Raw genomic sequence first — 14,429 nt, 5'->3', positions numbered from 1 at the left:
CCCAGACTTCCTCTACCTTCTCGTTCTTCCGAGTTCCCCGTTTCATCCGGTTCCCTTTTTGTTTGGTTTGTCTCTCAAGACAGTTTTATTTTGTATTTAACCTGTTTGTGCAATAAACCTTACCTGCTATTGGATCTTACCCTTTCCTTGTGTTTTTCCCTTAACCCAACCGTGACATTAAATGCATTTACATTTGAGAATGCTTTATATGTAATTTCATAATTATCTCTATTCTCTTTGAAATACAGTTCAAGTCTCATAACGCATGATAAAATATACTTGAATTTATATTGAAAGTTGTTTGGAAAGTTTTTTATTGTTTTTGTAATTACACATTTATAATATGAAATTAGTATAGCCAATTTAGAACATTTACAATATTTTAACTTTAAATATTAGATCAAATAACACACTACAGTTCAAATTAGCTGAGGCAACTGAGACAAAGGAAGAAGGATTGTGCATTGGAGAAGGTAAGTTTAGTAGGTAGGTAGCCAAGTAAGTTGTAATTTAGTTAGCAGCATGACCAGACAACTGTAAAAACAAAAAAAACAAAATTATATTACCTATGATCAGTGTTGTGGGTAGTGGATTACAGGTATTGTGAGTCACGTAATCTGATTTCTTTTTATTTTAGGATTTTTTTTTTTTTATATATATATATATTTTTTATTTTCAAATAATTATGTCAGTTATTATTATTTTTTTTCACAGTTATTGACTGACAGCTCTCCTGCCCATGTTGTGTGCGCTGTGTGAACATGATGCTAACTTTAGTTCTATACTAAATGGGAACATGCATTTACTCATTTCACATATTGAGGATTCATCAAAATGAATAAAAACAGTCAAATGCAAACTCAGAATATGATGCAAAATGCAATTATTATTTATGTTAAAGGGTTAGTTCACTTCCAGAATAAAAAACAATCCTGATAATTTACTCACCCCCATGTCATTCAAGATTCATGTCTTTCTTTCTTCTGTTGAAAACAAATTTAACTAAATAAACAATATGCTTATTTTGCAAAAATCTTAACATACATGGTTCCCATATATTCAATCAACAACTTCAAATAGATAGTTTATATTTCTTCATTGTTTTTAATGTCATAATGTTACTATGTTCAGTGTTTACCACAGTTCATTGTAGTTCTTTCTCTCATTAAAGTACACTCTTGTACCTTTTTCTTTTTGTCCAATTTTAGAAATATATTTTTGCTTCAAATCAAACTTTGTAAAGATTGGATTTCTATTTTTTTTATGGAGACACATTCATGTGGCCAAGTGTAAAAAGGGCCGAACAAACACCATTAAATAAAAAGATTAACAGATTAGCTCTTAACACAACAAATAAATAATGACAGCAAACACAAAGCCAGCAAATTACTCCAAACCAATATCAAACTACTCCAAACCAATATCTTAAATGTGACGACTGGGTGAAGGAGGAGCTGGAAGCCAGGGCGAGTTTAACAATGTTTAATGAGAATATGAAGACAATACAAAACTGGAACACAAATAACGCTGGGAGGAAGGTACTGCCCAAGAAGGTGGAGAGGAGTGATGAATCCAGAAGGCGGAGGTGAGTAGGCAGCAGGAGAGGGTGGCACAGGAATATTATATATATATATATATATATATATATATATATATATATATATATATATATATATATATATATATAAGCCATTATATAGGGATGAGTAATGAGTGACAGCTGTTGCTGATGACAATTAACGGAGACGCCCACAAACTAATCAGTGCTGACGCGTGACACACAGACTTCATCCACAAAGTGCAAAACCCAGAGATCACGGTTTAACAACCGTGACATTAAATCAGTAATGACGTATTATATGCATGCTGCAATGCATGTTGGGATTTGACAACCCTTTAACAAATAAGCAACTTTGTTCAATTAAAATATTTTACCAGACAACTCTGTTGAAACAACATTTCAGAGACAATTGCCAGTCTTAGTATCTGTGACTCAAAAACCCCATAGGCTGGATAAAACAGAATTGCTTTTTTATAGGCAGGATTCTGAACTGCAATAGAGAGCTGTTTAAGTCCGCTTGGATAGACTTTCTGCTTTCTCATGAAAATGAACCACAAACTGTCAAAGCCTCAAGAGGGCTGAAAAAAAGCTAATTTGTTAACATCACCGTGACTTTATCAATCTCATTAGGCTGACAGGCCAAAAGCAATAAAGAAACATGACCCCTGAGCAAAAGATGACCCAAAAGCAATTATGACTGAACCTTCAGCATCGCCAGCATCGAGGTTTGAGACCTCACAGCCTCATAGAGTCCAATTATAGCACCTTCTAAGTACAGGCTTATGTGTATGGAAATCCCCCTGATAAAATGATCACTTCTGGTCTCCATAAACAGTTTTGGAGTGTAAATTCATGCTGGTCCAAGCTGCACACAGATACACCACATTGCAACATAATGAGTCCCTTTTAAGTTTGTGAGTGCAGGTGTGTGTGTTTAGTGTGACACACTTGCTTATGCAGGAATTGTATATCACACCACAGTGAGGTCTCCCACCAGGACTTCCCCTCTGGGTCACCAAAAGTGCCGCAGCCTAGTTTCATCTCTTTATAATTCAACCATGCATGCACCTGCCGTAACACTTTCAGTTAGAAAGGCCAAAGTCACAAAGCCCAGACCCTGACCTTGTGCACACATCACAATACTGATGACTCACTGAGTTTGTTTATGCATTCTGCTCTCTAAAACTTAATTTAGTGTTGCAATTATACTAGTCTGAGGGCAACCCCCTGCTAACACCTTCATGACACTGTCCTGAAACTCGAAAGAAGCTTGGTAAATGAAGAGATACTTCCAATAGATTTGAATGATTTTCCAAGGGAAAAACATGTGTAAAAGATGGCTCTATTTTATAAATTTTTGTGTCAATAAGAAATGAGAAATGCCATGTAGATACTTATATACAACATATACATTTTTCTGAAAAATCCTGTCATACGTGCACAAACTGACAGTCACCACTAATAAGCTACTACTAAATATTGTAGAAACGTAATTTTCTGTAAAGTTGCTTTGTAACGATTTGTATTGTAAAAAGTGCTATACAAATAAACTTGAACTGAATTTAATTGAATTGAATAGTTGAAGAATGACAACAACCACAACAATAATAATTATAGTAATAATAATAATAATGAACAGTTTTATCTTTCAAATTCAAGTGGAAATGGCACTTTTGAATAATTATCAATACTTAAATTGTTTATGCCTTAACATCTGCAAAGTCTGAATAATTTGAAATCTTTTTTTTTCCATCATTCAGGATATGAAGTGACTTAACATACACAGAATGCAATAGTAACTACAGTTTTGTCTGAATTCACTCAGACTTGAAGAATCATGCTTTACAAAACAAGTTATACATAACAGTACATAGAATACAATGACACATCAAAAAAAAAAAAAAAAAAACTGTTAAATTATGACCACAAACCATGTATATATGCTTCACAGTCTCCATTACTGCTATGGTGTTGTGTGGTAATTGTGGTGCTTATTAAATTTGTGTGAGAATATGTATGATAACCTGCAGGCTGATGATTCACACTGATTTTGCAGCTCATACATTGTTAGGATGAAGCTGCTCTCTGCTATAGCTAGCTTGTGTTAATTCCAGACCAATTGCTATATTTTATGATTTACAGTTTATTCTGAAGTTGTGAGAGAACAAGCAAGTAGTCAGTAGATATGAGTATGCGATCATGCATATTTAAACTGATGCTGTTCAATTTCTTGCTCATGTATGATGCCTTTAAATACCCAGACTGTACTTAACTCTTATTTATTAAGAAATGGGAAAATGAGAAATAAGAATGGTTACAATAAAGAATTTTTTGTTTATTTATTTATTTTTCAAAAATGTTTAATCTGGCTACATGTGAGAGTATGCACCTTAATCAATTATAATTTTACTGTATTTATTAACTGCAATTTTCACAATCAAGTAAAAACTATTTTCAAAAAACATTTTTTTTTTATAATTGGACTTTTTTTCTAATATTTTAGCGTGTTTTCAATTGCACTGGTACAATACATTAAATCATAAAAGAAAAGCTTTTCAGAACACAAAATTAGTGTTCCATCTATGTAAAAATTTAATTCACGATAACTGCCTTTCATAATAACAATCAAACTCTTAATTTCTTCAGTTTAATATGTCTGTCTATGATTTAACTGAATTAATCTTAAAGGTTTGTCAGTGAATCGTTTGGCAAATCTATACTTTTCTATAGATAGGGCTGCATAGTTTGCAATTTACAAAATGTATAGCTAAGTGTAATGAAATATTGTTACAGTAAAAGTTATTTAAATCAGATAGTAACCTCTGTGTGTGTGTAAGAGAGAGAGAGAGAGAGAGAGAGAGAGATATCATGTGAAATTGTAAACAGAGGTCTTACCATGGTATAAGTCATAAGGTACAGTGAGAACATTTACTGTATATGGCAGCATACTGTTCCACACAACATAATTTTTGTGTAAAATTTTAAAGACCCCTTTTTATGAAACACTCGATAGATTTGATAGAGTTAGGTAATGTAAGTGTATAAGTCATGTGTATAATATAAACTGAAAGTTAAACGATTTCATCATTTAACAGATAATGAAAGAATAACAATACTTCTATCTAACAAAATGTTGTGATGTGTAGAATACTTAACATTAATGAGGCATTTTAAATTACTATTTTATATAAGTGTCACATGATCCTTCAGAAAGCATTCTTATATTCTGATATGGTGCTCAATTGTTATCAATTACTATTGATGGTCAGTTATTAATGATGATTATTTTTCATTTCAAAGTTGAAAACTTTTTGCTGCTTAATGCTTTATATTATAAGAATGATGTCTAAAGGATCATGTAACACTTAGGGCCCTATCATACACCTGGTGCAATGCAACGCAAGGCGCTGCACATGTGTGTTTGCTAGTTTTAGTCCATCGCCATTCGCATTTTCCCATCCAGCTCCACGTCGTTTAATAAGCAGATGCATTTGCACTCAGATATCTGAGAAAACTGATGTTTTTTTTTTTTTAATAAAATTCTTTCCTTATTCATTTTTCATAATTTTTCATCTTAAAAGGAAAAAACTTCCAAAGCCTGAGGGTATTATATTAATCAGAGAAATTACTGTGTTCTTTTTCATCTCTAAAGCATGTCACACTAGGTAACATCTTGACCCAGCCATTTATTATTTTGTGTCATTTATGTCATTTATGTCATTTCTGAGTTTCTCATAGGAACAAGTCAAGCTAGTGTACATCAGTGACCATGTCGTTCAGCGGTCTGTTATGAGCAGCGCTGCCTGCACAGCACTGCAACGCAGACAGGATGTCTCATCAACTAAATCTCATTAATATTCATAAAGGGAGAGCGATATCCATTCATCCCTGTCTACGATGCAATATTCTAAAAGAACATCTTACAAAGCCCTGAAATGACAAGCAGAAAGGGGAAAACTGACATAGCTCATGCTTGAAGTTCAGAAGTGTTCCTTTTAGATTCATTTTAGTGGTGTCACACTAGTGTCCTCTGACTGTCCTTGGTTTTCCAGATGTGCAGCACACTGTTAATGTGCTCCATCAGAGTGACTAATGTGAGTCTGAAGCAGATTTAGTTCCATGACAAGTCAACAGAGCGAGTATTTTAGGTTCTTTCGGGGCGGGCGGGTGGATTGCTAGTTTGTTTTCCCTGGGCGCTCAGGACAGGATAGAACTGCATGACATGAATTAAGATGCCAGTGGAGGAATCTCCCACTGGATTCTCTACACCCATTTAAACACTGCAGGAGTGAGTCTGGGAGAGCACATCGGAGCTGTTTTATTCTTAGCTCGTGCATTTTAAGTGCTGTTCCCAAGTAAGAGCAAACAAGGCTCAAGAGGAGCATGCTGGGTAAGATGCTTTGAAGAAGAATGACATCGATGGGCGTTCTAGAGCCTGAATGAGTAACATCAGGGTTTGAGTCAAGATTTTTTCAATGCAGCCAAGTCAAAAATTAATAGAAATTCAAGGAGTGCATACATAACTGGTGGTGCTGTTGCTCATTCCCAGATTTAAAAAATGAATGGTATCTTAAATCGTGCAGCGTATGGTCTTGATATACCCATGCTGAAGTTCTATTTTGTTCATTGCTTTTAAGGTAAGAGCCAGTTCAAATATTTGTGTTTTTTATATAGCACTTTATACAATAGATTATTTTAAAGCAATAAGCTTTACAGTATTAAACATAAAAGACGACTGTGAGTGTTGTTTCAATTGGAACTGCAACTTAAGGTTCCACTGTAAAGTAGCTTTATTCTGTGTTCATGCTTTAACTCGTGTCTGACCTTGATGACTGAACAGAAGAGAACAGACAAATGGTAGTTCTCCAGAAAGTTAGATTTTTTTGAAAGCTATTTCAAACCCTTGAAACTAATTCCGACCTGATTTTGTTCACAATGATGTCAGACCAATTCATTCTTTCAAGTATCATCGTGTTTAAGGTCACCCTATGTCAGAGACTGCTTCATATACATTGATTTCAATGGAGATGGTAAATTTCATGGAAGTAAACAAACAATCACCCAGGATATATTAACAACCACACAGCAACACCTTGGTAACAACCCATAACACCTTTTCATCATGTGTTTTGCAATGACAAGCACCATGTAATACATTCAAACAAAGTAAAACCCTAGCTGAGTTCCTTTTCAAACTGTGTCCTCTAGGGGGCACTTTGGGGAACACCTCATCGTGACCCATGTCTGAAGCATACTTTGAAAAACACCAACGCGTTGGCTGGCGACAGCCTCTGACGTCACTCCCGGCGCGAATATAAATAAGTGCCAGGAGAACATGTCATCTTCTTCCTCTCCATTGACTGTTTTGTTTGAAGCGTGCATCTGAGAAACGACCACGGTAAGAGCAATCTTTCTTTGTTTATTATGGCATCCACTTGCAAGGCGTTTAAACAGTGTGTACATCCGTGTCGGCGTTATCTGACACCTGATGACACACACAGTCTTTGCGTCTCTTATTTGGATGAAGAGCACATGCACAGTGTCCTGGAGGGGGCGATCTGCGTGCATTGAGAGCGTTTTTCTATGTAAAAGCTCTTTCGAGGAAAGAGGGACAGCCAACTGCTTCCCGCGGTTAAGGACCCGCCGCTGCTGATGCACGGATGAGAATGAGCTGGTGGGGATCATAAGTGGAGTATAGAGAGGGACTTTCCCTTTCATGCAAGACAAGGAAAGGAAAGTTCCCTTTCAGTCGGTCACTCTCGACATCACATCAGTGAAAGATGAAATTGGAGATATCGCTTTGCTAGACCAATTTACTTTGAGTGGAAACTAAACGAACCAATGCACATTGGCATGCGATTATTGCATCCAGCTGCCGCTGATCACAGCGTGAGTATAATAAGGCAGCAGGTGCAATGCATACCAGCTTTTCGCACTGCACTACACCCTGTCGTGGTGCAAGCGGCCAATTCCCCTGTGTGCCTCAGCACTAAAAGGGCACTTCCTAAAGAGCAAATGTCTCTAAAAGTGCTTCACAGGTGCGTTTGTTCCTACACCTAATAGGGGTGCAGGGCTCGCACAGGGCACTGGAAGGGGCAGCACCCATGACACATTGGTAGGGATCTAAATTTGGGTTGAGATTGACCGATTGAAAGGGAACGTCTCAGTTACGTATGGTAACCCTCATTCCCTGAAGGAGGGAATGGGGACGTCACGTCCTGTTGCCATGGTTGCTGTACCACCACTGAGCCGCCGGGTCCCAGCTCAGCTCCTCAGCTAAAACCTGGTATGCATTGCACCTGCTGCCTTACTATAACCACTCACAGTTGCTGTACCACCACTGAGCCACCGGGTCCCAGCTCAGCTCCTCAGCTAAAACCTGGTATGCATTGCACCTGCTGCCTTACTATAACCACTCACAGTTGCTGTACCACCACTGAGCCACCGGGTCCCAGCTCAGCTCCTCAGCTAAAACCTGGTATGCATTGCACCTGCTGCCTTACTATACTCACACTGTGATCAGCGGCAGCTGGATGCACTAATCTCATGCCAATATACATTGGCTCGTTTAGTTTAAACTCGAAATAGATTGGTCTATAGAAGCGATATCCCTAATTTTGTCAATCACCGACATGACATCTCCATTCCCTCCTTCAGGGTGTTCCGTCATTACCAACATTGTTCACCGATTCGGGGTTTCCCAAAGGAGTCGGAGGCGGAGGCGGACTCAAGGGGGATACTCCGATCACAGCTGAGGATGAGTAGAGGGGCTGCCAGACAACAGCGGAGGAGGAGGATAGAGCTGTCAGGAGGGTGGGCCTTTGTGAGCCTCTGTGCTTTCAGGCCAGAACTTAGGAAAGGGAGCCCTCCTCTTTAGTGTGGCACAGTCACCGCGCCATACACAGCTCACCTTCAACCGCAGTGCAGGGAGCGGAGCTCCTCTCTGCACTCACACCATCTGCGGCTTTCTCCTTCTCCTTCATGATGGGAATTGTTGCCGGCTCGCACACCTTGACCTTATAGGACCTAAAAACTCTGCATGTAATATCCTAGAACGCTGTCTAAGACTTGATGGCTGCTCTGTTAATTCTTCGTCATCAGTTAGGAACCTAGGTGTGCTATTTGATAGCAATCTTTCCTTAGAAAGCCACGTTTCTAGCATGTGTAAAACTGCATTAATCCATCTCAAATATATTTCTAAATTACTGCCCATGCTCTCAATGTCAAATGCAGAAATTTTAATCCATGCGTTTATGACCTCAATTATTGTAATGCTTTATTGGGTGGTTGTTCTGCATGCTTAGTAAACAAACTCCAGTTAGTCCAAAATGCAGCAGCTAGAGTTCTTACTAGAACCAGGAAGTATGACCATATTAGCCCGGTCCTGTCAAGACTGCACTGGCTCCCTTTCAAACATCATATGTATTTTAAAATATTGCTTATTACTTATAAAACCCTGAATGGTTTAAATGTAGATTAAAAACCCATCTCTTTAACCTGGCTTACACAACACACTATACACTTCTAATATCCAAATCCATTAAATGATTTTTAGGCTGCATTAATTAGGTAAACTGGAACCAGGAACACTTCCCATAACACCCAATGTACTTTCTACATCATTACAAGAATGGCATCTACACTAATATTAGTCTGTTTCTCTCTTATTCCTAGGTCACCGTGGCCACCAGATCTAGTCTGTATCCAGATCAGAGGGTCACTGCAGTCGCCCGGATCCGGTACGTATCCAGACCAGATGGTGGATCAGCACCTAGAGAGGACCTCTACAGCCGTGAAATACAGCGGAGACCAGGACAACTAGAGCCCGAGATACAGATCCCCTGTAAAGACCTTGTCTCGGATGACCACCGGGACAAGACCACAGGAAACAGATTATTCTTCTACACAATCTGACTTTGCTGCAGCCTGGAATTGAACCACTGGTTTCGTCTGTTCAGAGGAGAACTGGCCCCCCGACTGAGCCTGGTTTCTCCCAAGGTTTTTTCTCCATTCTGTCACCAATGGTATTTTGGTTCCCGCTGTTCTGCCGCTGTTGCGTCTGGTTTGGTTGGGGACACTTTATTTACAGCAATATAATTGACTTGATTGCAAGTGATTGCAAAGATAATATTTAAACTGAACTGAGATGATGACATCACTGAATTCAATGATGAGCTGCCTTTAACTGTCATTTTGCATTATTGACACACTGTTTTCCTAATTAATGTTGTTCAGTTCCTTTGACGCAATCTTTTTTGTTTAAAGCGCTACATAAATAAAGGTGACTTGGCATCATCAGTAACTCTGGCTCCATGGCGATCCTCAGTTCTATAGGCTCAGTTCTATAGGCTCCGCTGTCTCCGCAGCGAAGAGATGATGGGCTGGGCACAGGGTCCGAAGTGGCACTGACAAGATCCCCCTCGGGACATATGTTGAACAGGTATCCGTGTCTACTTCACAAAGCGGTGAAATTCGATCAAGGACCATCTTTAGATGACAGCACTCTGCACGAGATGTTTAAACTGGCGTCGTAGAACACAGAGCACAAAGAAGAATTTTAAGACTGGAGAAAAAAAAAGGGGGAGACTTCACATTTATACTAAACTTAACAAGGGACAGACAGGTGCAGGGAATCAACTAATAATGAGAGAACAAGAACTGGAACATAGCCAAATAAGGGAACACTGAAAGAGAATCAGGAGCAAAACAGGTCCATAATGACATCCTGACACTGGCTCTATTCTTTTCCTGTTCAATCTTTTCATTTTATTGATTTTTTTTTCCTTTTTATTTATTGTATGATTAAACAATAACATTAAGCTAACTAACTTGTTATTGCTGTTAAATGACTAAATGTAAATGTGTGTGTGTGTGTGTGTGTGTGTGTGTGTGTGTGTGTGTGTGCGTGTGTGTGTGTGTGCGAGTGTGTGTGTGTGTGTGTGTGTGTGTGTGTGTGTGTGTGTGTGTGTGTGTGTGTGTGTGTGTGTGTGTGTGTGTGTGTGTGTGAGTTTGTGATTTTGCATGAACTTGTACAATGTGTTTCCTACGGAAATGTACCATTTTTAGAAACAAAATGTAACCATGAAGAGCCACCATTAAATTTAACCCTTGGGCATAAATAGATCATATGAATCAGCCACCAATTCCCCAAAATGTAATATAAATGTAATACAAATTTCTTCTCCATTTTCTTAAGTGATATAATGATGCCTGTCAGTCTGAGTATATGCACAATTTAGAATCTTGGAATTGTGCAGTGTGTTTTAAATTCCTTCACTGTGCTAGTGTTGCCAGTAGGTGTTTGAAACATCCCCTCTTATCAAACCCATGAACCGGATGGCCTTATACTAAAAATCAGTCTAGCACTGTAATGTCAGAGTGCCTACAGAGTTGAGAGAAGAAAAAATAAAACACTCTTGATGCACACCACACTAAGCTTTACAGTGAGCTATTGGGGTGCATCGTTTCCAAGCACATTTCACAGTAGTCACAGAATATTAACTAAAAAATTCAACAACAAAGGAAGTGTAAACAAATAAATATTTGAGTTGTCTTCAAATTGCTTTATTAATATTTAATTTTCCACAGCAGCAGAGACAACTATATTGCACTATATTTGCGCTGAACGCAACTGCAGTAAGGAAAAGTTCTCTGTTCTTAGAGAGGACGAGAAGCGTTGGTTTCAGAGCGTCGCTCAGTCAAAGTCACATCACAATGTCATCTCACTGCCTTTCAGCAAGGGCACCACAGCATCAAAACTGGCAAGAGCAATATTATTTGAGTTTGAGTTCCCCGCTGACTCATATTGGAAATAATGTGAATGCTACAGCTGTCACATGGGTCCTGGGAAAATTAAATCATGTTATTTGGCACCTGGTGAACAGCCAAGGATAGAAGTAACAACATCTACCTACTAATGCAAGCGAAGGGGAGCTGGTGTCTTTGCATAAGTGATATTTTTAGTGAACACTCTACAAGCACTGTTTCCGAAACTGCATTCAGTGGTGAAATCGAGACCCGACTGACAGTTACATAAGAACGTTACAACGGATCATAGACATCCCTTTTCCACCACAATGAGCATTGCCCTGGGCCTGTCATTAACCTTGACTATGTGTTTTTCCAAACAGGACCTTGTGAACTCTGGTGCATGTTGATGAGTTTGTATGTTGGGTCCACTCAGAAATAAAGACTGGGTCAGATATCTACCGTCGAGAGCCCTCAGGGCTGTGTGCTAAGTCTGTGGATATTATTACTCATCATATTCTCAAACTGGCATCAATGGAGAGCAATGCATTTTGACTATACATGATATAGTACTTTACACTTGAATGGCCAGCACTGCAACTCTTTATGGATTAAAATAGGAGCTAAACCAAAATGCCTTACAGGCAGCCTCTGTATGCACTGACTTAGAGTCATTCAGCTGTTTTGAAAACGGCACTGTTCTGTTCTATGTAAAATAAGCATTCGGAACAACCTGCTAAAATTGCAGTACAATGAGATTAGTGCCAAAAATGCACTCATTCATGATTGGTCCACATGTTTTGTGCTTTTATGCTTTTAATTAATTTAGATTACACAATCTACCTATAGTTAAAATGAGAATACAGCGTATCGTCCTTGGCTTTTAGTTACAATACTTTCACAGTAATTTTGTATTATTTGTTTACCTATTTAAATGTATTGCAATTACTTAGAACTACAAATGTCAGCTGAATACTGTGAAATCATGGTGAATGAGAGCACGAAGAGGCTGTGATGTAACAGTATCCTGCTGTAGAATCTCAACAATTATCTGTGTCTGCATTACAGTATGTCCTTGTAGATAGATATATATAATCACCTATTACTATTACTGTATAAATATTACAAATAATGTATATATATATATATATATATATATATATATATATATATATATATATATATATATATATATACATACGCACACACACACATATATATATATATATATATATAGCCCAGCACTTTTGTTTGTTTGTGCAAAAAAAATAAATACTTACACTTACATAAATACTTATGCATACACTTCTGCTCTAATGTTGTACTAAATTTGGTGTAGAAGGACTGCTTGTACTACTTTCTTCCTATTGGATTAATTTGTTTTTGTATTATTCTAATTTTTAAGTCACTTTGGCCTCTGCTAAATCAATAAATGAAAATAAATAAATGTGAAAAACTGCTAGGGCTTGGGGAACAAAGTGTTGCCCCAGCACTAAAACAGCAGCTATTGTAGTAACAGACCTATACTGTCCTAACAAACCAAAATAAATAGTCTATATTCATAACTTCATATAGCATTGTAACATTAAAAGGGATTTGGAATCAGGGATTAACATTTGTTATGGAACATTATTATAATTATAATTATGTTTCATTATTTATTTATTTTTAATTTTTTTGCTGAATAAATAATGGAGAGAATGCATTTGTACCAACCATTATTAAAGGAATTTGTTCAGAATTTGAAATTCTTCAATTAATTTTGTCACCTTCTCTTCAACCGAGGAGCAAAAATCTAGATATTTAGCAGAATGCCCTGGCTGATCTTTTCTTTACAACTGAAGCTTAAGTACTTTGTAGCTTCAGAAGACTTAGAAAATAGTACACAAGTCATATATGGACTACTTTTAGTGTAACTTTTCTTTTGTCCTCTTTGATTAATATAAATAACATATAATAATATAAATAAATGATAATATAAACCAGTCACTTTGGATGCATGAACAAGTGCCACCTGAATAGGTCTACATTTCTACAAGAATGAAAGATAGTATTTTCGTTTGTATGGAATTTCTGAAATGGTACTATTCAGATAGCATTAGTCTTCCCTGAAGAGGTCAGGTAAATTGGTGTTTTTCCCAGACTTACTTTGTTTTAATCTCATCTGAATTGAACACATCTGTGTTTTTCTCACACAATCTCAGTATAAATTATGAAGCAAATTACCAACTGTTCTTTGGATAACTCCGTGATCCTCTGAGAAATCTAATCCCATCCGGATGTAATGTTTTGATTGTGGTGTTATATTTATTCACATCTCCTCCTCATTTATTTTGACCTTCGACAAATATTGTAACTAAAGCTAAACTCCTGCGTACAGCATATTTATTAAGGACTGAAACCTTTTTGCCAACATTGAGGGTAAAATAACACTTCATGGTTCAAATTCTGCTGGCATCCTGTTTTAAACTTTGAATTAAATCGATAACGAGAATCTGATCACAGAACACTCAAAAAAGGGTGGTTGAATCCAGACAAAGAGCATTAAAGGGATGGTTTACCCAAAAATGCAAGTCACAAAGCAAGTCATTCAGTTTTGGGACAGGTTTTAAGTAATGTTAGAATTAGTTTTTTATTGATTTTTGGATGAACTCATGTCATTGATGCATATCCAGGTGGAACAGCAGGGGAGTCAGAGCTAATTCTTGCCCTTGTTATAAATATTATAGTCTCTCCTCTGACCATACTATTTTGCCCTCAGATAAAACACTTAACTCCAGTTTACTCCAGGGGCCCTATGACATGTCACATCACTCCTCATACCTCTCATCGTACAAGCCTTCAGGCCACAGAATGACAAATGTTATTAAAAGTGTAATCAATCAAAGAAGTTGAATTTTCCTTCTCAGTACAAAAAGTTATGTAAATTACCCAACTGAGGACACACTTCTATCTGACAAAGTGTGTCTTTGATGTTGTACTCAATAACGATTGATTTTCCACAAAGAGTTAACCTTTAAATAAAGAATTGACAGTATCATACCTCATAACAGATTCCGTGGAATCTGGTTTAGTGAAAACAAGGGAACGCATACAGCAAAAAAGATTATAAAACAACATA

This window comes from Carassius auratus, chromosome 46 (assembly GCF_003368295.1).
Source record: "Carassius auratus strain Wakin chromosome 46, ASM336829v1, whole genome shotgun sequence".
Taxonomy (NCBI): Eukaryota; Metazoa; Chordata; class Actinopteri; order Cypriniformes; family Cyprinidae; genus Carassius; species Carassius auratus.
Note: the sequence above shows the minus strand (reverse complement) of the source record.